The sequence below is a fragment of the Canis lupus genome, chromosome 6 (assembly GCF_048164855.1).
Source record: "Canis lupus baileyi chromosome 6, mCanLup2.hap1, whole genome shotgun sequence".
Taxonomy (NCBI): Eukaryota; Metazoa; Chordata; class Mammalia; order Carnivora; family Canidae; genus Canis; species Canis lupus.
In genome coordinates, this window is record NC_132843.1 from 10,993,099 (window position 1) to 11,016,349 (window position 23,251).

Genomic DNA, 23,251 nt, shown 5'->3' on the forward strand with positions numbered 1-23,251 from the left:
TTTGTTTGTTTTTAATTTATTTATTTATGAGAGACACAGAGAGGCAGAGGCAGAGACACAGGCAGAAGGAAAGCAGGCTCCATGCAGGGAGCCTGACTTGGGACTCGATCCCAGGACCCCAGGGTCAGGCCCTGGGCCGAAGGCAGGCACTAAACTGCTGAGCCACCCAGATATCCCCTCAAAGTTAGATATGAAGCATGTTTGTGGCTTAAAAGATTCATAAGAGATGAAAACAGTTGTTAACTAAATCATTACCTGTGATTTGTAATTCTGTGGTTACTAATGCCAGGGTAGTGCATTTTTAATTCCTAAAAAATAGAAATACATATATTTTTCCTGTTATCCTTGTCAGTCCCTTCTGCATCTCAGTGGTCTCATTATGAGTAAGCTATGTACCAAAGGAGGACAAATGGAGCAGAAATGGCCCACGTTTGGATATGTTATCTTTAACCCTGGGACTGGATTCTGAAGATGATGTACTTCTCTCTGGCATCCTACACTATCTTGGTAGTCAGTGTCCTACACCTCTCACCTTACTTTTTTAGGATAAAAATTGCTAATGTACCTGTGACCGTATTATAGAATCATATATAGGGCAACCCCAGTGGCTCAGCGGTTTAGCGCTGCCTTCGGTCCAGGGCGTGATCCTGGAGACCTAGGATCGAGTCCCAGCTCAGGCTCCCTGCATGGAACCTGCTTCTCCCTCTGCCTGTGTCTCTGCCTCTCTCTCTCTCTCTCTCTCTCTCTCTCTGTCTCCCCCCTCAGTCTCTCATGAATAAATAAATAAAATATTAAAAAAAAAAAAGAATCATATATATGTGTAAACACTTGATCTATCATGGAATATTTAGGACAATGGCTCCTTTACTTTGAGTGCACAAGAATCACCTTGAAAATGGCTAAAAATGGAGGATTTCTGACATTAACCCAAGAGATGCTGAATCTGTAGTTTTGGGGTGATTCCAACACAGAGATCAAAGAGCCACACTTAAAGCCAATTCTAGAAAACTATCAGGTTACATTTATCATTTTATTTACTGAAGGGGGCAGTAGAGTCTAACAGATGAAAACATGGGCTTCAGGCGCTCCTCGAGCTTTCCTCTCTCTGCTGACTTCCAACACGATTTTAGTCTCCCTTCCCTTTGTATTTCCATTTCTATACCTGTGAAATGGGTATGACAATATGACTCTTTTGTTTGTTCAGGTCTTAGAAAAAAAATTATTTCTGATTTTGAAAATAAAAAATAATGTGAAATGTTTGGTGTTTACAAATCTTCAGACATCAAAATGCTTCACTGATTCTCCACGTGTCTCCTATACCACACTACTTTCTTATATTTTCCTTGACCTCACTTTAATTCAACCAGGGTTAAGATGAGCTTATCTGTTCCTGGTAAAGGAAAGCCTTCTCCAGTGTTGGATATCAGTTGGTCTTCAGCCCAGTGTAGGTTTAAGGCTTCTTTGCCCATGTTCCAACTAAACACGTGATGAAAAGATCACACAGTGTAGATCTTTTGCTAGCTCAGCATCAGTGGGTCAAGTTTTCCCATGGCTTGTATTTGCCAATGGAGCACAATTCTTCTAGCCTCCTGAAGCTTTAGTTTGTTCACAGAACACCTGCTTTTGCTTTCATACCTTAAGTTTGTCGTGACCACCTTATCCCAAGCAGCTTTGGTAAGTCAACAGGACAAATTTAATTAACAGCAGCAGCTATGGAGCCTGTCTACAAGGGGACTCTATCCATTTGCCTCCCTTAATGACTCATCCAGGTTTTTTGAGGAGCATTTCCAGCAGGGCAACTTTGATAGGTGGGAGTTCTTCCACCACTGCTAGCAGATGACAACAGGCCCTTGTCCATCTCTTTTCTTTGCTCATGACTGAAGTCCCATATTAATCGTCTCCATTCTCTGAAGCTAGCTAACACATAGGCCACCTGCCAGCACAAGTTGTTCTACACGCAGTGGTCTGACTGGTGGCCCCTCCAGCAATAAATAGATACAGAGAGAGGTGTGCTTCTAAAGTCCCCTTAAAAGCCCCAGTTACTTAGAATCTTTGGAGAATTCGTATCTTTTTTTTTTTTTTTTGTCTTTTTTTTCTCCTCAACTAGTACAAGTTTAGCTGGCTTTTTGGTAACTTAGGGGGTGTCAGTGAAAGTAACTGTCATTTGTTTGCAAATGAAACCTGAGCTTTCTGAAAATGATTCCCATGTAAAATCTTTCCCCCATAACACTCCTCCAGCCTTCTAGTTGATTTTAGATAGTTTCCTGTTCTCCCACCTCTTGGAAGTATTCCATGGCACGCTGAGCAGACACTTTTCGTCAAAAAAAGACTATAAATAGCTGATTTTCCTGCTTGCTGCCTTCTCTCTAAGGCTTTCACAAAGGAGGTGAAACAAATCCACCAAAAACAAGAACCCTCTGTGAGGGGTGTGTGGTGAAGCTTATAAAAAATCAGATCCATAGGCCGAAAATTGTCGTGTAGGTCGCTTTGCCATATTTGGCTTATGCAATCACTGCACAGAAAAAGAAACATTTTATTTCATGCCAGATGATCTCATGAACTGAACAATCAATCAAAATTGTCTCCTATGAGCTTTCATCCTTCCTTAAAAATACATATTTTGACTTTTCATGCTGTTAAAAAAAAAGTCCCAAAGCCAACTGTTATTTAGTAGATTCCATTGGTATATCTAGATAACCAATTCCTGTAGCTGTTCCATGGTAGGAAATTGGAAACTACATCCTCGTTTCTCCTCCAAACTGACCTTGCTTGTCTTCCCTTGGTCCTCTATGCCCCACCCACCAATAATACCACCTCATCCCAGGTTGGTGGTATGGAACTCCCTGGAAGACTGTACGCATGCTGGGCAAGACCTTAATGATGTCCTTGACTTCTCTTACCCGCAGTGATGCTCAGAAATCAGATATGTGCTTCCCACTTCTACCTCCCCATCCCCCACACCCTACTAAGCACAAGAGAATTGGGCTTAGCTGTGCTTTCTTCTGTTCCTTTCTTCCTTGTCTTTCTTCTTGACTGAATTTTTAGAGAGCTATTTTATTATATAATTGGGAACAAAAGACTGCCCCCAAATCACACTTACAAGGTGTGAACTGAGGCCTGGAGAAATTAATCGGAATGCTCACGGCTCCTCAGTTGTAGAGAGCAGTGTAGAAGCAAGGCCAGCAGGAAATCTTCCTCCGCAACTCTTACACCTCTGCACTCACGTAGCACGAGGTGTTCATTTAGTTTAGTATTCTGTAGGCTCAAGAAATTCTGCTCCCTGCCCCAGCCCTGCTTTTCCCACTGCAGGCACTGACTGGGTCTAATTTGGTTATGGTTTCCTCTGTTGCTAGAGTTTCTGGAGAGTGCATCTCATTGTGCCTTTCTTTTTTATGAACTCCCAGTGAGCATGCGCAGTCGATATAAGCAGGTGTCAGAAAGAACTTCAATGGCCACTTAGCCCAGTGCTTTTTACACTTTTGAACCATGCAATTCCTTGTTCATATACAGAAAACCTTATGAAACCATTCAAAACAGAAGAATTGAAGAATTCAAGTCCAGATCCCTTCCCCCTCAATCCACCGCCCTGCTAAAACCCTGATAAAAGTAAAACAAAACAAAACAAAAAACAAACAAAAAAACCCAAGAACAAAAGAAAGAAAGAAAGAAAGAAAGAAAGAAAGAAAGAAAGAAAGAAAGAAAGAAAGAAAGAAAGAAAGAAAGAAAAACGAGGGAGCTATCCCGAGTTTGGTAAACTTAATTAGCAGCAACAGCTCTCCCTGGCTGTGGTCCTCCTGGTGCCCCATCCATGAAGACAGTAGCCAATCATGGGGCACCCAGAATTCCTGAGTCACACACTAAAATCACTTCTTGGCTTTGACAGACAAATTTTTATATCATCTTCATACCTGCTTCCTTGCCTGTGACCCAGAGTAACTGACATTTTGGAGAATACACAGGGCCCTGGATTCCTTTTCACAGCACCATACTGAGCATCTTCTCATCACCATTACATGCCAGATGCACTCCCATGTGATAACGAATGATGGCCATGAGTAAAAGAAGAAGGCAAAGAAAAGGAGAAAAGGGACCATAATTTATCAAGAAAATTCTATGGACCTATGCTTAATATATATTGTCCTTATTTCTGAAAGTTATTGGAATAGCTGTCCATACCCGCATTATACACTAAATGGGGTAATTAATTTGCTCAAGATTATACTACTAGTAAGTGATGTAATGGAGATTTAAACCCTGCTCTGATTTCAAAACCTGTTCACCTTCCAGCATATCATGCTGCCTCTACTTTGTGAAATTCTATTTGTTCTCTTCCTGAAGGATTGTTTCTTGATGAGACTCTATTTTAACAACAATTTTAAAAATGAACAACTATGATGAGGGGCTTCAGGGTGGCTCAGTTGGTTAAGCATCTGCCTTTGGCTCAGGTCCTGATCCTGGGGTCCTGAGATCAAGCCCAGTGGCAGGCTCCATGCTCAGCAGGGAACATGCTTCTCCTTCTGCCATTCTCACTCTCTCTCTCTTAAATAAATAAATAAAGTATTTTTAAAAAATGATCAACTATGGTGAAAAACCAGAATCAGCCTCTATGATTGGGTATAAATTTAAGTCTAGTTTGGAAAGTGACCATGTTAGAAAGCAAGGAATATGGGAGATTTGTTTACAAAGTCAGACGTACGAATTGTTAAACTGTAATAGAACACTATTATTTCATGTAGCTGGAAAATTATACCTCAATCTGTGATACAGCCATCTCTCAAGGCTGTTTTGATTATTCATTTGTTTCAATGGGAAACATTACTGACCTCTTGAGACTGCCAACCTGATTGTAGTTATGATGTTGTTAGTAATAGTGTAAAGTTATGTCCAAATAAATGCAGTATTAAATGCCTATTTAATATCCTTTGCTTGGCTTAATGTAGGGATGTTTGTTTCCATGAGAAGTAATTTCACTGAAATGATGAGGAAATGAATGAGGAATCCCCAAACCCAATTCCTTTATAAGTCACTGTGACTTTATATATTTTTGTCCTTTTGGGAGACCAGAGTGTCATTTCTCAGGCATATTGTGAGTCATAATTCTGCTTGGCACACGAGCTCCATATAGCCTAGATCATTAACTAAATATTTAAGAAGTTCACCAGTTTTACTGTTTGGTAAATTACTATTCTAGATATTAAGAAAAAGGTAACTATAGGTCTACCTTTAGAATGCTTCTTAATGACCTATAAACATATAGCTTAATTGAGTCATATAATATACAGTGCCAGAGCCCTCATGTATGTCACCTTAGAGGTGGCTGTGTATATCCAGTAAATATATGCTGTTAGGGAATGTTAGAGTTTAAACTTAATTCTTATAATAAGTAACAATACGGAATGGTCAGACTTCAGAAATGCATCAGGATAAAAGAACTGATAAAAGGCAGTTAAGTCATGAACTTAGAAGTCAATGGAGTCTGCACCATCCCACTTCTCCGCTCATTTGGGATTTTTCCTCATATACGTGTATCTCAGTGCAGATAATTCAGTGTTCTAGCAAGCCCTTACTAAATGCTCTCCCCTCTTTGTTTAAACCCAAATGAAGATCGTTTAAAGTCTTAATATGTTCCACAGCCTTCACTTTCTCTTGGTTCAATATTTTATAAAATAACCTCATACATAAGAATGAAATGTTAATTATTCACTTAACAGGGACTTGTAAGAAATGAAAGAATTCACTAAAATTAAACCACACCAATTTAATCTCACTTAATTAGATTAGTGGATGAATAGAATGTAGCATTGTATCTCTTAGCTTCAACCAGGGATGAATCCACCCAACTATCAAAATATGTAGTCCCTTTGCATTATCTAGATCACAGGTGTGTAATAAAAATTTTTGTTAAATGGCTTAATAGAATTGCCATTCTCAACAAATCTTTCATTCAACCAAGATTTATTTAGTGACTGTGAGACCCAGACTGAAATCTGGGAGAGGTGACTAGATAAATGGGGAAAAAGAAAGACCACTTTGGCAAAGGAGCTGAAGAGATAAGGTAGCTTCCCATGCAGCTGGTGAAAATAATGGCGGACAGGATTCTATCTGTCTTTGACAAGATGATATAGAATTTTTTTTTTCTAAAATACTCGAATTTCCCAAAGATGAAGAATACGGTTTAGCCTGGAGGCTAAACCCAAACAATTTGACTCTCTGGGCAGCACGTCTAAGGACAAGCAATAGTAGGAGGGAAGAAGGAGCAGGGAAAGACTCCCCAGAGAGGCCCAGGAGGCATCAGATATCAACTAGGCTGAGCCCAATTCCCAGGCTGCTGGCCCTGGAGGCAGTAGAGCTGCCTGGCCCCAGAGAAGAAATCTAGGCAGAGAGCAAAGCCCTGGTGGTGAGGGAGGCTTCCTCACATTCATTCTGCATCTGTTGCTCAGCTCAGCCACAGGTCAGCACGATAGGATGGCTGGGATTTTGTGGATGGCAACGTAACACCACACACCCAGAGAACGGAGATACAGCTGAGGCTGCCCTTGGAGACCTAAAAATTCACAGGCACAAGAGGAGCTCCCAGAAAGCATATCAAGAGGTACTATCCCTGGGAATATTACACCAAAACCAAACTGTATCCTCAGATCATACATCTGAAGAGGCCACTGTTAGATTAGGAAGACTTTTTTTCCTAACAAAGGCATCAGATCCCAAGTTAGGGGGAAAGCTTCTTTAAAATGTGTAAAAGGAGGCTGGATGAACATGGGACAGAGTGAAGGAAATTAGGCAGATGGCCCCTAGGGCTCCTTTTAAATCAAATAGTCTAGTTCTGTACTGTCCAATATGGCAGCCACAAGTGGTTACTGAAATTTATGTTAATTAAAATTAAATAAGAACACAAATTACAGTGTCTCAGTCACAATAGCCACATGGCTAGTGCTCAGCAGTCACATGTGGCTGGTATTTACCCTATGGGACAAACAGATATTAAACGTCCCCATCATTGTAGAAAATTCTATTTATTGGACAGCATCATTCTAGTCATTTTTAATGTAATGACTTCGACTAGTTGTTTTTAATATAACAACTTCTACTAGATTTGGGCTTGCCAAGAGAAGGTAACATCCTGTTGCGATGCCTCACGCTTAGAGGTGTCAGAAGAGGCCAATCCTTTTCCACGTGTGCACAAGAGCACAGGGAGGCCCAGGGAGTGAGGCCTGTCTTGTGTGAACTCTGTCCTCCATGCACTCACTATGTGGCATTAAGTAAGCCATTTCCACTCATTTTCTAGTTCCTGTTTTGCAAAAAACTTACCTCGGGAGTTATTTTGAGGAGTCAGTTCTATAAAGGAGCTAGTTTTCAATAAGTAAAACCAACTTTTCACTAGAAACATGACAACTAGCTTGGGATTTTGCCCAGATTTCAGCTACCATTTATCAGTCATTCATTTGGCACGGGACATTGTGCTGGGCACCTTACAAAGTTTCTCTTAATCTTCCACCCTGCCCAGGCACTGTCCTACCCAGGAGCCCCACTCTGCTCCTACTCTGTATTTTGTACCTGACTCACCATTAGTCTACCAGGCAGTACCTAGAGTATTTCTACTCATACTTTTTGGGCTTAGGGCTAAAGCATCTCTTGGACAATGCAAAATTTTTCTCCTACTCACATTTTTTTGTAAATTATGATCTTTTGGCACCTCTAGGAGCTGCATCTGGGTGCAAATAGATCCAGAAGTTGGCAATGCATAGTAATATGTGCCACAGCCAGCCACACAGCTGGTACCAATCAGGCTCCCCACCCCACCAACAGGTATGGTTCGCATCATGGTTGGACCTGAGGTGCTCCTGGCTGTCTCACATTCTTCTGCCTTTGATCAAAGGACAAGAGCTTTCTAGGGAGGCCTTGGAATTTTAATTATGGGTTATCAGGGCAGTATTCACTTCCATTCATTGAGATGAGTGAATCTCACACCTTCCCACTGCACACTAAAAAATTGATGTACTGATTTATGGGTGTCAGTGTGAAACTCATGCACACTATTCTGAATTATAAATTACTTATTTCAGTAATAGGCACTCATCTCCTGAAACGATAACCACGATTTACTTTTTCAAGTAGGCTTCTGTCTTAAGGGAACTGGCATGCCCAAAAACATGCTGCCTGGCCTCTTTTCTTTATTTATCAAACTTCAAAGCCCCTATTTTCTCATTTTGCTCTCTGAAAACAAGTGTTTTTTGGCCATGTTTGAGGCCTGGAAAGAAAGAGATTGCTTCAGGCCAACAGGCCAGAGAAATGTCATTGGTGGCAGGCCAGTTGGAAAGCTTACTTTCCAGAAAAGGCCTTTCTAGAAGAGCTTCTGAAGGCAGAAACCCTTGATGCAGACCCTCAGAGGCAGAGTGTTTCCAGGCTTGGAGCATCTGCTGGGAGGCCACTCATGGGGCTGAGGCTGTCCAGAAGCTGAACTGGGGAATAGCTTGACTACGGCTGAAGTAATCCTACTTTGAGAAGACTCCTGAGTGGGAAGGATGGCGTGTTAAGGAGAACTCAGATGAAGAAAGGCAAGGCATACCCCTCCCCCTACTTCAAGCGTCCTTAGCCTGGGGCTATGGACATTTAGCGGGTGCAAGGGTGTATTCTATGGTGTCAGTGAACTCCAGAACTTAAAAAGCCAAGGAAGAGAGGTGTTTGTGTTCATCCTGCTTAGGGGGAAAGTCCACGGCTTTTATCATGTCCCCCAAAGAGATAAAGACAAAAAGCCACTGACCAGTTTAAGTAATGAGATCCTTAAAATGAGGCAGTGTTTTCCTGAAAACCTTAAAACAGATGACTTCCTTTTTCCCTTATAATAGTTCTTTAGAAAAATCTTTTGGGTGATAACCTTAGGATAATTTGAGGAATGTGCAGTTTTGAAACAGTTGTTATTGTGAGTGCATATTACCTGAAATAAGTAAGGCCTCTGTCGGAACTTGGAGATCCTATTACAAAGTCAGGTTTGTAATAGGATTTATTTATAAAGGAGCTTTTCCTGAGTGCTGAAGTGACAACAAATGAGGATTTTTCTTCTATAAGGGTTGAAGCTGAGAGGAGAGGGGAATTCAAAGTTTTGTGAAAACAGTCCCTCTTCTCATAGCCTAGCAGAACTATAGATTGTTAGATAAAGATAATACGAAGCGAAATGAGAACCAGCATTGATACTTGAACATGGAATATGGGGACTTGATTGGAAGAAAAATTTCAAGCTGGGGTTTAGAAAGAAAAGACAGAAGAAAGGCTTCCCCATCTTTGGAGCCAGACAGCGGTTCTCGAACCCTGTGTTTACTGCTCATGCAACTTTGAGTAAATTACTTAACTTCTCCTGTCCTCTGGAATATGAAGCTAATACCTATCACATAGGGGGTTTGAAAGGATTAAATGACTTAATATAATGTAAAAGATATGGAACCGTGCTTGGAAAGGGGACATTATGTAATGCCTCAATAAATGCTATTATTTGTATTAAGTCTTACAACATGGTGGAGCATCACAAACTGAAACTGGAGAACAGATTTAAAGGCACTGCAGAAACCTCACTGTCAGAGATCACAATGACATTTAGTCGGGCTTTGGATAAAATCCTAAATGTCTTACTTTCTTATTGCCACAAGCCTAGTGGTTTAAAAAACACACACACTTGTTACCTCAGAGTACTGGAGATCGGAAGTCTGAAATGGATCTCACTGAGCTAAAATCAGGTCAGCAGGGTTGTGTTCTTTCTGGGGGTTCTGGAGAGAATCCATTGGCTTGCCTTTTCTTTTTTTTTTTTTTTTTTTTTAATTTTTATTTATTTATGATAGTCACAGAGAGAGAAAGAGAGAGAGGCAGAGAGACATAGGCAGAGGGAGAAGCAGGCTCCATGCACCGGGAGCCCGATGTGGGATTCGATCCGGGGTCTCCAGGATCGCGCCCTGGGCCAAAGGCAGGCGCCAAACCGCTGCGCCACCCAGGGATCCCTGGCTTGCCTTTTCCACTGCCAGGGGGGCTTGCCTATATTCCCTTATTCTCACTACTTTTTCCATCTTCAAAGCCAGCAATGGCATCACTGCTCTCTGCTTCTGTGGCCTGGGCTCCTTCTCTGACTCTCCTTGCCTCCCTCCCTCCTTTACAAAGACTCTTGTAATTATGTTGGGACCACCCAGATACCCAAGGATAATCTCCCCATCTCATGATCATTACCTTTATCACATCTACAAAGTCCCTTTTGCCATGTAAGATCACATCCTCACAAGTTCCATGGAATAAGATGGGAGCATCTCCAGACCACACAGTCTACCACCTAATACATGATATATTTCTTAAACCTACCCATTTTTGAACTTTGTATGAAAAGTACATGAAGTCATCCATCTAGTGCATATCAAATGAGATCACTGTATATATCCAGTACTCCCTGGATACTTCTTTTATGTGGAGATGGAATTTTAAATTTTTATATCTGTTAGATTATTTTAAACTATTAGACTATTTAGACTATAAAACGATGTTAGTCTATTTTAAACTATGTAAGCTATTTTTACCTGTTGGGTCTAGCTTCCCCTTTGCCTATGAATTCCATATTTGCTGCTTCCTTTCCATTTAAAACATTTGTTATTTGCATCACTTTACAGTAAAACCCCAATTTTTTATATACTTGAAATCTCCTTCCAATATCCATAAATGTAAACAAGTACATTTTACACGTTTACAATCAATGTGTTATACATATTTTTGCCTTTTGTGGTACATAGTACAATTTTTAATTTAAACACTTGCAAGCACTAACTATATGTTAGGCACTCTGTGAAGGACTAGGAATACAAAGTTGAAAAGACATGACTTCTAAAAAAAAAAGAAAAAAAAAAAGAAAAAGAAAAGACATGACTTCTGTCCTCAAGGAGCTCTTACTATAAATGGAAGGGTAAGGGATACTGATGATAAGAGTTTCTAAAAAGGAGAAAACATTTTTAAAATATATAGAATTGCTAGACTTGGACATTGAATGAGGTGTCAGGAAAGAAAGAGTAGAAATGATGACCAAGCTATGGTTTGAAAAACTAGGGGCATGTCAACACGTCCAATTGAGACAGATAATATGGGAGGAAAAATAAGTTTGGATGGAGAGAATGATTTAGTTCTAGACATTTTGAATGTGATGTGCCTTTAGAATATCCAGTTGAATATGTCCCATAAGCAAGCATTCATTCATTCAAATACTACTTGGGAGGTTCTTATAATAATCCAGACAAGAGATAACTGTGGTTCAGCCCAGGGGAGAAGTAATAAAGATGGAGGGAATTCAAGATAATCTTTCTACCTGACCATGAAGGTATCAGATTGGTCAAAATTCCTCAGGTGAGGAAGACAGAATGGTGGCCACTGAATGTGTGGTTCCAGAGTTCAGGATGATGTCAGGACTGGAGAAAGGTTTATTGGGGTTATCACATAGAAGGTAGAGCCAAGGGGTGGCTCAGTGTTTGAGCATCTGCCTTTGGCTCAGGTAATAATACTGGGGTCCTGGGATTGCGTTCTTCATCGGACTCTCCGGAGGGAGCCTGCATCTCCCTCTGCCTATGTCTCTGCCTCTCTCTGTGTGTCTCTCATGAATAAATAAATAATTTTTTTTAAAAAAGAAAAGGAGGTAGAGCCAAGTTTAAGAGTGAATGAGATCACATTGGGGCATGCCAAGTTAGAAGATGGGGCAGTACAGGCCTGTTTCCTGTACAGGGCTACAGAGACATTAAAGCACAGACAAGAAGCAAAGATAAGCAATATTTTAAAAGCCAGAAAGATAGAAAGGAAATCAAAACAGCATGAAAATGAAGGGAGAAGAGGATTTCAAGAATGGGAGAATTCAACAAGGTCAACTACCAAAGAGTGGTCAAGTTGGACGAGGAATAATGTCTGCCAATTAGAATGCTGCCTAATTATCTCTGGCAATTAGGAAGCAACTACTGGATGTGCCAGTAGTTTTCCTAAAGAGATAGAGTAAAAATAATTTTGTGTACATTTGTATGCATACCTATGCTTATTATCTTAATAAATGCTTATTTATTTTAATGTCTATCATTTTAAAGAAAATATGCTAGCTATTGAAGTATGCCACTACACTATGGTCAGAAGATTAATTGCTCAATTATTTAACATTTGAATTCATTTTAATTTTTCACCATTAGGAATAATGCCATAAATATCTTTTTCAATGAAATGTGGAAACTTTTTTTCTGGTTAGTATGTCCAAATGTTATGCACTATTCTTCAATTAAAAAAAAAAGGTACAAGCAAATCTTAGTATCTCAACACAAGTTAAATATTCTAATTTGGAGTAATTCTTCTGCAGAAACTTTTTTGCTCTGTCATTTTCAGATGGAGATAACACAAATGTCTGGACTATCGTTGAACGTCAAGTGCACACTTTTAAAACAAGCATCTCCGTAGCAACTACATGCTGAAACCCTCTCGATGTAGCAGTATAACATACAATAATCTGCACACGAATCCATTTTCTTTCTCTGTGTTACAGTTTAACACCCATTTGTAATAGGTTTCTTTACTTTCAAATGACTAATTTCCCACCTATTAGCTATTTTTGTTGACCTCACTTCACTAGAGATCCTCAATCTGAGTTTTATTTTAGCAATCACAATTCTCTCATCTAATTAACAAAAAAATTGGGCCATTGCCTCAGTGGCCTGCATTCAACCTTATTTTGACTGGCAATCTTCTAATAATATCTTGCTGTCCTTCCCACCCCCATCTTTAGAATAGTAGTTTCTGTTTCATGGAGTTCATCCTTTCCCCCTGTTCTCTTTGCCCCCATTCTATTTCTCTCTCTCTCCCTCCCTCTCTCTTTGCCTTTCCTCTTCTTTACCTAGTAACCTATCCAAATTTTTTACTGTCACAAATGCCTCAAGAAGTATCAAATTATTTACTCAGTAGAAATTCCTAGAATTAGGGGCTCCTGAGTGGCTCAGTGATTGAGCCTCTGCCTTAGGCTCAGGGCGTGATCCCAGGGTCCTAGGATGGAGTTCTGCATCAGACTCCCCACAGAGAGCCTGCTTCTCCTTCTGCCTATGTCTCTGCCTCTTTCTCTGTGTCTCTCATGAATAAATAAAATCTTGAAAAAAAAAAAAAAGAAAGAAATTCCTAGAATTAGATTAGCCCAGCTAACGGGTGTCCAAAATGTTAAGCATTTTTGCACATATTACTCAGTAACCTCTAGAAAGATTATCTCTATTTTTACCCAGTACCAGTTTCCATTCTTGATACCTTTTTAGAAGAGTCTTCTCTGTTGTAATACAAATCCACCTCCCTTTAACCTGGACATTAAGTGCCATGTAAGGTGAATCAAATTACTCTTACATATGGCAATTCTTCAAATGCTTAATGATTTATGATTTGCCCCTAAGTGTTCATTGTTCTGTCTTCAAAAGACCGAGTTCCTTCAGCAATTCTTCAGCAGTCCAGAACTGGACTCTACACACTCTCAGCATCCCAAATGACAAATCATCTCTCGTTCCAAGAAAAGCAACATCCCTCTTAACTTGTGATATAATTGTGTGAACAATATTTCAGTTGAATTCAGACTTCACAATGTCCATTGAAAAGCTTTGGACATGAACACTCTACTTCTATCAGTGTACTAGCTTGTCTGACAGTCATGCCAGAACTGTCTTGCATTCAGGTAAAATTTGTAAGCCATTTTTTCATGGGAAATCACATTGACATGTTTCTCCCACCCTGAACTATGCCCTTAAATGGTTTGACATAAGGCACAGCATATTTATCTTTATTAAATGTCACCATAGAGATACGAATATGTCTTTCTAGCTCAGGGACACTCCTCATTATTGTGTAGGCTGTACACTATCTAACTACAGGGAACACCATTTATATTAGTAGTCATCTTAGTGTTATTTACTTATTACTGTTATTTGCCAGCAAATGACAATAGAATCTTGAGGAAGGGACACCTCATTTCCAATTCATCCACCTAAAAGTGCCATTTGGACTACCAAAAAGAATGTTTTTGCTGTCAAAATTGGAGAATATGAAATCTGAAATACAGTATTTTAAATATTTCCCCAAGATGTATTATATTGTAAATCTCATAACAATGTCTAATATATCATCGTTGAAGTTGATAATTAAAAAGTGTTCAGGGGCACCTGGTTGGCTCAGTAGTTGAGCGTCTGCCTTTGGCTCAAGTCATATTGGGGTCCTGTTACCCTCACTGGGCTCGCTGCTCAGCAGGAAGTCTGCTTCTCCCTCTCCCTCTGCCCCTTCCCAGCCCCCTTGTGCTCAATCTCTCTCTCTCTCTCCCTCTGTTAAGTGAATAAATATAATCTTTTTAAAAAATCAAGTATTTGGGGGCAGGTTCATACAGTTAATATGTAGTCTAAAAAATCTCCCCAATAAAATGTATAAGAAAATAAAGAAGATCCTAGAAATCACCCAGAGATAATCACTGTAAATATTTTTGTGTTGTTGCTGTTCTTTAAAAATACTGATAATATTGAGCATGACCTCTGAATAAGCTCACCAAACAGAAAAAAGAAAGCATCACATAAACACTATTAGGAATGCAGAAAAGAACAAGGACAAATATACAGTAAACATTAAATCTATCATAAAAATAGAACAGAAACAGACTTCATACTGATATATTAAAATTTTAAGTGATTAATTTCTTAGAAAATTAAGTTCTTCAAAATGTGATAGAAACAGAAACCACATCCATGACAATTAAAGAAATTGACACCTTAATTTGAAATTTACTCAGTTAAAAGGCCAGACCCATAGAGTTCTAGGAAACTTGCAGGGAAGAAGTAATCCCTGTCACACAAAAACTCTTCTAGAGATATGAACAAAAAAGATGCCAAATTCATTTTAGGATTTAGTATAGCCTTAGACAAGGGCAGTTTGAAAAGGAAAATTTTAATGCAATTTTTTTCACAAACCTGATGCAAAAATTCTTTTTTTTTTTTTTTAGAAAACTTTTAAAGATTTATTTATTCATTTGAGAGAGAGAGGGAGTAGGAAGGGGCAGATAGAGAGACTCTCCAAACAGACTCCCCACAGAGCATGGACTGGACTTGGCCTCGGAGCTCAATCCCATGACCCTTGAGATCATGACCTGACCCCAAACCAAGAGCCACCCTGGCACCCTGATGCAAAAATTCTTAATAAGTATATCAATAAAATTAAATAATTATAAATAATTTAAAATAACATAACTGAATAGGATTTATTTGGTAGTGAAAGGGAAGCTTAACATTAGAAAAGATACATAATTTACAGCATTAGGAAATTAAAGGAGAAAACACATGACTTCCTTAATAAATGCATAAAAGGTATTTTGTAATATTCAACAGCCATTAATGATTTAATTAAAATTATGACAAATTAGAAATAGAAAAAGAATTCTTAAAGCATATGAACAGATATATAGCTGACAGGAAATTTGTGCAATGTTGGATCATCCCTTTTAAATCCATGAAGAAGATAGTAAATCTCTTCAAAAATGTTTTAAACTAAGTTTTGGCCAGTTATTATTATTTCATTATGTAAAATTATTGTATAAAATTAAATTTATTTTAGGTATAAAACATAACAATTTGGGTATCCCTGGGTGGCTCAGAGGTTTAGTGCCTGCCTGTGGCCCAGAGAGTGATCCTGGAGTCCTAGGATCAAGTCCCACATCGGGCTCCCTGCATGGAGCCTGCTTCTCCCTCTGCCTGTGTCTCTGCCTCTCTCTCTGTGACTCTCATGAATAAATAAATAAAGCTAAAAAAAACATAACAATTTGATATTTGTTAATAGTATGAAATGATCACCATACATGATACAAAATTTTTTTTCTTGTGATGAGAATTTTCAAGATCTATTCTCTTAGTAATTTTGAAATATGCAGTGCCATATTATTAACTATAGTTACCATGCTGTATATTACATCCCCAAGACTTATTTATAACTGGAAGTTTGTACATTTGATCTGAAACAATTGCATCCACCCCCAATCTTCCGCCTCTGGCAACTGCCAATCTGTTCTCTAAGAGCTTGTTTTGTTGTTTTGTTGTGTTTGTTTTTTAGATTCCACATATAAGTGAGATCATACAATATTTGCCTTTCTCTGTTTTATTTCACTAAGCATAATGCCCTCAAAATCCATCCATGCTATCACAGATTCATGATTTTTGTGGCTGAATAAATATTCCATTGTATATGTACCTCATCTTTGTTAGCCATTCATCCATCAAGGGACATTTAGGTTGTTTCCATATCTTGGCAGTTGTAGATAATATTGCAACGAAGATGGGAGTATTGGCCATTGGATTTTTGCTGACATTTTTCTGTTTATATCATGTCTGTCTATAGCTTGTCCTCTATGATCTTCCCCTAGAAAGACTTGTTTGAGCAATAGAACCCAAATTCTCACATGTTCAAAGCTATCTTTTTACTTGAGACTTTATATTTGAAGGAGAGCTTGACTTGATAGAAAATCCTTGACTCCTACTCTTTGGGCTTGGCATGTCACAGATGGTGTTCTGGTGTATGCTGAGGGTAAGTGTTTCTGTGGGTTATCTCCTGTCAGCCTCATTTTCTCCCCCTTAACCTGATTTTATCTTTTTGTCAAGGGGTTCTTTCCAATTGTTTTTCTAAGCTATGTCTTTATGTTTACCATTCTGTATGACTTTTCACTGATAAAATGAATACCTTTTCATTAAATAGATTTGGGTCTCTTTTTACTTCAGAAAACCCTTATTGGATTATTTTAAGATACTTATTCCATGCTATTGCTTTAATTTTCCTCTTCAGAATTATAGCTATGCGTATGTTGGATATATTTCCTTGTTTATCTAATCCTTCTCTATCTTTTTCTCTCTGGATGATTTCTTTGCTCTTTTTCATTTCTATTTTTTTAAAGATTTATTTATTCATCCATGAGAGACACAGAGAGAGGCAGAGACACACAGGCAGAGGGAGAAGCAGGCTCCCTGTGGGGAGCCCAATGTGAGACTCGATCCTGGGACTCCAGGATCACACCCTGGGCCAAAGGCAGACGCTCAACTGCTGAGCCACCCAGGCATCCGATCTTTTTCATTTTTATCTTTTATGTCCCTTCTCTTCCTTTCCTTCAATTCTTCAGTTCCCATTTCATACCCTCCAGCTGTCTACCTGCAACCTTTTGTTGTATTCTCACTTCTTTCCTGAGTTCTTATAATTCTTCGTTGTGATCTTCTTTTATAGCTGTAACTGCTTCATTAATTATTGTTTTGAATGTGGATTATGCTTTTAATCTTCTTTATGGCCATTTCCCAGTGCATTTTTACCATTTACAAGATATCTGTGGCTACCTTTTTTTAAATATTCTTTATAGTACCTGTATGTGTATTCCTTTTATGTTCCTCCTATTTGAATGAGTTGTATTTTCCTAGAGAATCAGTAGATTCCTTTAGAGGGAATGGTGGGCAGTAGTTTCCCAAGAATCAAGGGCTTCGTTTGCTGTTCCAACAGTTACAGATTGTTTCTTTACAATATGAGGCATCTATGTAGTCACACATCCTCTGACTCTCAGACCAAACCTAGTTCTTTTCTCCCTCAATTACTTCATGGATGACCTGACAGGCTGCCTGTCACTTGGGGACACAAATGATACAATGATTTTTAGAAAGAATTGTTCTGGCCCTTAATGAGGTTTACCCACTTACTCTCTACCACCTACATAAGTCCCAGACTTTTCCACAGCTCTTTCCTTTCAGATTGAGGTCCTCACTTTGAGGAAGTGTATATTTGACAGAGCTTTCTGAGCTCCGCTACGTCTAGGTCCCCTTTGTTCCTCTTATTTATCTTCCACATTATTATAATTTCCCTCCTTGGTTTTCTGCTGGACTTTGGAGTTTGTGGATTTTCTGCCGGTTTTGCTGAAAATGTGATTTGTGGGCTTGTCTTCATTTTGTTGTATTGTTGTTGCCAGGAGGAAAAAATTTAGTTTCTATGAAAACCAGTCCTGTTAACATTTAGAAATATTTTCCTTCTGTTTTCTTTCTGCAAAGATGACTTTGCATAAGAAAGCTCAGAGCATGTGTTTACTTATCAACTAAGCTGATTTTCTAAAATAAAAATAAAAACAGAGGCACCTGGGTAGTTCAATCCATTAAAGCATCTGCCTTCTGCTCAGGTCATGATCCTGGAGTCCTGGGATCGAGCCCTGCATGGAGCTGTCTGCTCAGTGAGGAGTCTGCTACTCCCTCTCCCTCTGCCCACACCCCTCCCCAGCTCATGTTCTCTCTCTTGCTTGCTCTCCCTCTCTCTCAAATAAATAATAAAATCTTTTAAAAAAATAAAAATTAAAAAAATACAAAGCACAGTCAGTTTAGCATGCTACTTCTTCATAATCCCAGGTTGCTTTGCTTTGTGCTGAGACAACTTCTATTTAACAGCCTATTCTAGAACGATATTGCACTGTAAATTCAAGCCCATCAAGCTGTTATCTTTTGGATGATTCAAAAGCCTTCTCCATCTTTGTCTTTTGCTACTGCATTTCCTTTAACAATCTTTAAGATTAGCCACCTTGATTCCGCAGTCCTACCAAAAGTTCCTTGAGTACATAAAAATATCATTTGCAGCGGCACAAAAACTTAAGCTTAATTTTTTTTAGGTGTGTCCTTTTTTTAAAAAAAGGAAAATGTTTTTATGGAGAAAATTAATTTATTAATTTCATAAATCTTATCATGTTTTAAATTAACATCCCGCATGCTGATTTTTGAAGGAAACTGTATTGTTTGACTAATAGTGGCTCTACATGCAGTAGTGACATCACAGCCATGTTGATCAGAGAAAGAGAGAATGGTCAAATTTTACAAACAAGAATAGCCCTAACTCCCAACACAGAACACATGCTTTAAATCATTTTGCTAGTAGCAATTATACTGTCAGTACCCTCTCACCGCAGCCTGCCAATTTAAAACTCTTTCCTTTATTCATCCAAAAAAAAATGTTTATTAAATGGTCACTATTGCCAGGTCCTGTGCAGTTGCAAAGGATACAATGATGATCAGAAACAGACATGATTCCTACTCTCATGCTCCTTATTATCTGTCAATGGAGAGATAAATATTACCAAAATCAATTACACAAATAAATTTAAATTTACTACCATGGCAAAGGCTCCTGTTGAACTGGTGAGAGCTCTCCTTTGTCTGAAGTCAATGCTGTCCTTTTCTTTACTGAGAGGAATTGGCTGAATTCAGGTTCCTACGGAACTAGGGCTTCTGCGGATTCTAGGGGATGGGCAACTGGTATTTCTTAACACTGCATAAGCATATTTCACCTAATATCGGACTCCTTTAAAAAAAAAAGATTTTATTTATTTATTCATGACAGACACACAGAGAAGGAGAGACAGAGGCAGAGACACAGGCAGAGGGAGAAGCAGGCTCCATGCAGGGAGCCCGACACGGGACTTGAACCCGAGACTCCAGGATCTGGCCCTGGGCTGAAGGCGGCGCTAAACCGCTGAGCCACCCAGGCTGCCCTAATATCAGACTCCTGAAACCCTAAGCCCAGAATGTTTATTCCCTGCCTTTCCTCCATGTAATGCATTCTTCATACTTGCCTTACTAAAAGAGTCATCAGTGAGGAGAGGAGGCAGTTCTCTCCATAGTTCATTTAACTAAGACACTCAAGTAAGCCTCTTCAGAGATGCCAAGAGTGGCCCATGCGCCTTCTGAGCCTACTGCTCACAAATACAAATGTATCCCAAGTGACCACTGTGCTCAATACCTACGAAGAAGATTATGATACTCTATGATTATACTCTAAGATTATGACTTAAGAAGTTCAGGGAAGGGGATCCCTGGGTGGCGCAGCAGTTTAGCGCCTGCCTTTGGGCCAGGGCGCGATCCTGGAGACCCGGGATCGAGTCCCACGTCGGGCTCCCAGTGCATGGAGCCTGCTTCTCCCTCTGCCTATGTCTCTGCCTCTCTCTCTCTCTCTCTGTGACTATCATAAATAAAAATTAAAAAAAATTTAAAAAAAAAGAAGTTCAGGGAAGCATGTCCTAGGAAATAATGGTTGAGATTAGGTCTGAAAGAAGAGCTAGAGTAAATTAGACAATGAACCAAGGGAATCATGCAAAGGCAGGAAGAAATAAAAGGGTCAGAGATAAATCTAGTGTGGCTAGGTCATGAAGATGGTGCAAGATGAGTCTGGGAAGATAGGGCTATATCATTCAGGGCCTTGGGGGTCATGTTTAAAATTTGAATCTTTATATCCTTGCTTTTGTGTGTAGTGGGTAGAAGTAGGGAAAGCTGATATCCACCTTGCCTTCTGAAAACATTCCTTTACATGGAGTGAAAGATAGGTAAAGCAGCAGCAGCAGAAGAAACAAAAGGTAAACATAGTATTCCGGTGACAGACAATGGTAGCTGGGACTAGGGTGGTCATGGTGATTTTTTTTTTTTTTTTTTTTGGTCATGGTGATATTGAGGCAGGTGGGTTGGTTTCCAGAGATCCCAGATCTAGAGGATTCGGTGATGTAGAGGGAGAAGTAAGTGTCCAGAATAGGGCCTCTGTTTCTGACTTGCATGAAAGATGGTATTTCCATTCACTGAAGTGGGGAGCTCTGGAAGAGCTGCAGTCAGGAGTGGGCTGGGAAGGAGGGAGAAGAAAATGAGCTTGATTTGGTAGATGCTGCTGTAGATGAAGTGCTTTGAAGTGAAGCTGTCAAGGACCTAAAGCTCCTATGGGAAATCTGGAATGAAAATATAAATTTATGACTTGCCCACATACAAGAGGTTTTCCTGGAATTCAAAGTTCTCTTCACCGTGCTTCTTCTTTTACACTTTCCATCTTGTAGATCGTTTTCTTTGATAGAGAAAATGGGAGAGTTTGAGAGCTTAATGTTTTGTCCTCTTCCTCCCTCCTCCCAACTGCTCCTCCTCCTCTTCCTCCTCCTTCATCATCATCTGTTATACCGTTATACCATCTGGAACAAGTCTTGGGATTATCCTTGTTCTTCTATTTGTTCCAATTCATATCTTTTTTAAAAGGCCTCTTTTTTAGGCTTGGCTTTTTAAAAATTCCTTTTAATATTTTTGTCTTTCTTTCCTCTTTTTTTTTATTTTTGCAATTTACAAACTTCATTTTATTTGTGCTTTAGCCCTCTTGATGCAATTCTTATGCACTCATCACTTACACTCATCACTTACCTGATTTGTCTTTGATAGTGAACTCATCTCTCATGTCTGAAACAAGCTCCTTCAGTATGAACACTTCAAAACCATCCTTGTACAATCTTTTGGTTCCTTTATAGCCTTTCTTATTTTTATTCTCAACTAAGTCATTTGATATTATATCAACAGAATTAAGATTTGTGATCCTACTTTCTCTCTTGAATCATCTGCCCTTATCAAAAACAAGTCTGCCCTTTATTTCCCTTTTTTTCCTTTCCTCTTTCTTCTCTCTCTCTTCTTTTATTGCCATCCTCCTTCTCTTTTTCCTCCTGCTCTCACTCTGATTTTTTTTTCTTCTTTATTGAATTAGCTCTGACTAAACACCAGCACAAATGGTTCTTTTGGGCAAGTCTATGGCTCATGGGTTCCCAAGGGTTTCCCATGTTTGTTACCATCCTCACGTTCTCCCAGTTTCTCCTTATCTACCTTCTGCAGAATTTATTTTATATAAGTAATTCTTATCATTACAAATACTATGTGGCAGTGTTTCCAAGAAAAGTTAGTAATTTTATCAGTACATTTATTGAGATATAATTTACCAACCATAAGATTCCCTTATTTAAAATATACAATCTGATGTTTTCAGTATATTCACAGAACTGTGCAAATGTCACTACAATTTAAGATATGAACATTTTCATCATTCCAGTAAGAAACTTTTTATTCATTAGCATTTTCTTCCCAGTACTGCTACCCTGTGCCTAGGATGACCTCTAATCTACTTTCTATTCCGTAGCTTCTGCCTATCCTGGGCATTTTGTATAAATGGTATCAGATAATATGTGATCTTTTGTGACTGGTTTTTTTTTCAATCAGCATACTGTTTTCAAGATTCATCCATGTTATAGCATATATCGATATTTAATTTATTTTTAATGCCAAATAATATTCCATTACACGGCTATATCACATTTTTTTAACATTTATTTATTTGAAAGAGAGTGAGTGCTCAAGGTCAGAGGGGAGGAGCAGAGGAAGAGGGAGAGAGAGAATCTCAAGCAGACTCCTCACTGACACAGAACCCAATGCGGGGCTCAGTCCCATGACCCTGAGATCACAACCTGAGCCGAAACCAAGAGTCAGATGCTTAACCCACTGTGCCACCTAGGCACCCTGAATATATCTCATTTTTTTTAAATCCATTCATCAGCTGATGGAAATGAGGTTTGTTTCCAGTGCTTGGCTATTGTGAATAATGGTGCTGTCAACATTTGTGTATGAATTTTTGGGTAGACACATGTTTTTATTTCTCCTGCATATATGAGTAAGAGTGGAATTATCGAGTCATATGGTAGCTCTAACATTTTGAAGCAAGGCAATTACTTTATGATTTTTTCATTGGAAGCAGCCATGTTCTTATTAATTGAGGAGAGGAGAGTTTTAAGATCTGGTTTTGCAATGTGACAAACACCAGAAAGTTTTAAAGTCTTCAAGCTAAAATTTCTTTGCTCAGTCACACTGTTCTTGTCTATTGATCATCTTGGACTTGTCTCGTTGTTATGATTGCACATTTTACTTGGTCAAGCTGCATTTTAATAAATGCCACTTGCTCAAATTCCATGAAGTAAAACACCTGGGAGAGGACACAGCAACACTTCCTTCACCCATATGGAAAGGAGACTCACACTTGAACTAAATGAGGTTTTTCTGGAATGTTTTCTGTAGAAGTCATTATTTAAGAAAGAAAAAGTGTTTGTGCAAAAGTTTCTAAAACCAGCTTAATTCATTTTTTAAAAATTAATGAATTATTAAAGAATATGACTTATTTTTTAAGTGAATTTGATGTCCAGAGGACAGATACCTATTGCTATTTTACTATTGGAATGCTAAAATCTCTCTCTTCATTAGCTATTAGAATGTCATATCCAATTTATGTGTGTCTGCACACTTATCAAAATTGTAAAATGCATCTGTCCTGTCTCTGGTCAGACAACCAAGTATTCTTTTTCTAGAAAATCACAGAGATCACCTCCCCCACCCCTGTATATATTATCCACTGTATGTGC

General features: G+C 38.9%; 1 protein-coding gene across 28 annotated transcripts in view; it reads left to right on the plus strand.

The window, feature by feature from the left end:
- Positions 1-23,251, plus strand: part of DLGAP1 (DLG associated protein 1) — an 874,662-nt gene that overhangs the window by 555,267 nt on the left and 296,144 nt on the right. The gene's annotated exons all lie outside the window — the stretch shown is intronic.